Source organism: Theropithecus gelada, chromosome 15, assembly GCF_003255815.1.
Source record: "Theropithecus gelada isolate Dixy chromosome 15, Tgel_1.0, whole genome shotgun sequence".
Taxonomy (NCBI): Eukaryota; Metazoa; Chordata; class Mammalia; order Primates; family Cercopithecidae; genus Theropithecus; species Theropithecus gelada.
Window position 1 is genome coordinate 9805456 of NC_037683.1, and position 3511 is coordinate 9808966.

The following is a 3511-nucleotide window of genomic DNA, read 5'->3' on the forward strand; positions in this document are numbered from 1 at the left end:
AGGTGCAGTCCTGTCTCCTGCTACCTCCCCACCTCCCTGAGACAGGTTCTTGGTCCCCCCGCTGCCCTGCCCCCTGGCACTCTGGTGCCCTGGCTCTGCCTGGCCTCTCCCTCCAATCCTTGGCAGGGACCTGGGCACAGGCATAGAGAGGGTTGAGCTCAGGCATCTGTGCGCAGCACCTTGCAGGGCACGGTGACAGCCGTCACTGCTGTGCATTGGCAGCACCACAGCCTGACTGGCAGCCAACCAGAGACCATGTCTAGACGTGGGGTGAACCTTTCACCTACCCCGATCTGGGTACTGAGGTCCTTGGGGCCCACTCCTCTGCTGTAGGTTGAGGTGGGGGCCTGTGGGAAGAGGAAGTACCTCACCAGGACTCAGGACATCAGCCTGGTGGTTTGTGGGAAGGTTAATCCAGCAGCTGCCAGGCCCCAGGGAGAGAGAGCACACAGGGAGGCATAGCAGGGGTGAAGGGGGCTGGGAGGGTGTGCACCCTTGTGGCAATCTCCCATAAGGAGAAGCACTCCCTTAACCACCTTAAACAGGGGGTCCTCTCCTCCCCCTAAAACCTTCCTGAGCCTGGCTTGTGTTTGTCTTTTCTGGCCAGTTCAAGGCACCCTCAGGGACAAGCCACAAGATATGAATTGTGCAATTTCAGCGATTCTGCACATGAATTAAATGCTCTGGTGTTTATATTTATAACTAGTATTACACAGCCAGGCAGAGTGGCTCATTCACGCCTGTAATCCCAGCACTTTGGGAGGCCGAGGTGGGCAGACCACTTGAGGTCAGAAGTTCAAAATCAGCCTGGCCAACATGGTGAAACCCTGTCTCTACTCAAAATACAAAAATTAGCCAGGTGTGGTGGCACACACTTGTAATCCCAGCTATTCAGGAGGCTGAGGCACGAGAATTGCTTGAACCCAGGAGGTGGAGGTTGCAGTGAGCCGAGATTGGCCACTGCACTCCAGCCTGAGTGACAGGGAGAGGACCCATCTTAAAATAAACAAATAAATAAATATAAATATAAATAAAACTGGTATTATGCAATATAAAGATGAATGGTAAAATTCATGCTAATTATTTACAATAATTACACCTTTCTAAGTACACCTTTCTGTACTTAGAATGACATTGAATAGAAAATTTAAAACGCCATGACAAGTTGAGAGATGGTGGAAGGAAGCGTTCTATGGACACTTCGTGGCACTTTTTCCTGCTTTTTGAGCAAGGGACCCCGCATTTTCATGTTGTATCACACCCCACAGATCCTGTACCTGGCTTTGCCACTGGCATCCCCAGGATGGCATCTTCCTAGCTTAGCAGCCCTGGCACAGGGCATCTTCCCACCTGCTCTAACAGAGGGCATTGGGGATGATCCTCATTGGCACAGCCAGGTCACAAGCTTATCCCAGAGCCAATCACAGTGCACGGGAAGGCAGGGCCCCTGTGATTGGCCAGGTCTGGGCATGTGTGCACTCCTGAGTAGGGGGCTGACCAGCCCCACCTCAACCCCTTCCCGTGGCTTCTCCATCGGGAAGAAGGTTTTGTTGCCAGAGGAAAGGGTGCTGCACAGCCACAGGCCACCACTGTGCGTAGCCTACACACACCCCTCGTGCTTGGTGTAAAAAAACAAAAAATGTACATACCAGCTAGGGGAGAGAGAGCAATGTAGTTCCTCTCTTTTGGCTCATAGCTCCCAGTCTCCTTTGCTCTAAATGCCAGCGAGTCCCAGGGCTCAGGCCTTGGCCCCTTCCCCCTTTCTGCCACCTTCTCCTGGTCCCTTCAGTCCACTGACAACGCTCTCCAGCCAGGACCTCCGCGCTGAATGTAAGTCAACGGTCCTACCATGTTTGGCCTCTCCTCTTGGGATACTGACATCTAAGAACTCGTCTGTCTGGGCCTTTCAAACCCTGGAGAGACACCTACGACCCCTGCTTCTCCCCGCCATTGCCCCGTCCCAGTGAGTGGCACCACCATCCAGCAAGTTGTTCAGGCCAAAAACCAGGGCATCTTGACTCCTTTTTTGTTCACAAAGCCAAATCTAGTCCATCAGCAAATTCTCCTTCAGAAGAGATTCACAATCAGGCCAGACACTGCGGATCACGCCTGTAATTCCAGCACTTCGGGAGGCCAAGACAGGAGGATCACCTCAGGTCAGGAGTTCATGACCAGCCTGGCCAACATGGTGAAACCCCCATCACTACTAACAAATACAAAAATTAGCCGGGCATGGTGGCACATGTCTGTAATCTCAGCTCCTCGGGAGGCTGAGGCAGGAGAATCACTTGAACCCAGGAGGCAGAGGTTGCAGTGAGCCGAGATCACACCATTGCACTCCAGTCTGGTGACAGAGAGAGACTCCATCTCAAAAAAGAAGAGGAAGAAGAGCTTCACAATCTACCTGAGTACCACTGCTCCTGCTCTCCCAGCCCAGCCACACCACGTTTTGCCTGGACTAGCGCGCCAACCTCCCTGCAGATCTCCCTGGTCTTCCTGTGTTTGCGCTTGCCCTCCTACCTGCCATTCTCCTCCTCTCCTGTACACACGAACATGTTGAAGTTGAATCATGGCTCTCCCCATCTCAAACCTTCCCAGTAGTGTAAATGTGTAAAACCAGCTGGTGGGTGGAGCTCACTTGTAGAATCTGCCAATTCCTGTGGTGTAAACACTCCCATTTTGGCCAATTCCTAGTTACCAACGTGCTATCGCTGAACATGGAGAGGGAGAGGAATGTGCACAGTCAGCTCTCGCAAGCCAGTGTGAGCACACCACTGCCCTTACTCCACTCAGAACAAAACACAGGCCAGGCGCAGCAGCTCATGCCTGTCATCCCAGCACTTTGGGAGGCAAAGGCGAGAGGATCACTTGATCCCAGGAGTTTGAGACCAGCCTGGGCAACATAAGGATACCCTGTCTCTACAAAAAATAAAAGCCTAGCTGGGTGTGGTGGTGCATGCCTGTAGTCCCAGCTGCTTAGGAGGCTGAGGTGGGAGGATCACTTAGACCTGGGAGGTCAAGGTTGCAGTAAGCCATGATTGCACTACTGCACTCCAGCCTGGGAGACAGAGTGAGACCTTGTCTCAAAAAAAAAAAAAAAAAAAAAAGAGAGAGAGAGAGAGATAAGGAGGGAGGGAGAGCAGGCACGAAGGTAGAGAGGGAAGGAAGGAAACAAAAGAAGGAAAGGAAAGAAGAGGAGGGGAGGGGAGGGGAAGGAAGAAGAAAGGAAGGAAGGGAGGGAGAAAGGGAGAGAAAGCAGGAAGGGCAAGCAAGGCAAACACAGAGTCCTTACTATGGCCTGCAAGGCCCTGCTGAGACAGCCCGCTGCCTCTCCACTCATCGCCACCCCTCCCCATCACTCAATGCCCTTCAGCCTCCTCCTTGCTGTTCCCCTAGTGTCAAAGCTGTTCCTACCTCAGGGCCTTGGTACTTGCTGTTCCCTCTGCCGGGAATGTTCTCTCAGCTCCTTTCAGGGTAATCTCTTTTTTTTTTTTTTTTTTTTTTTTTTTTT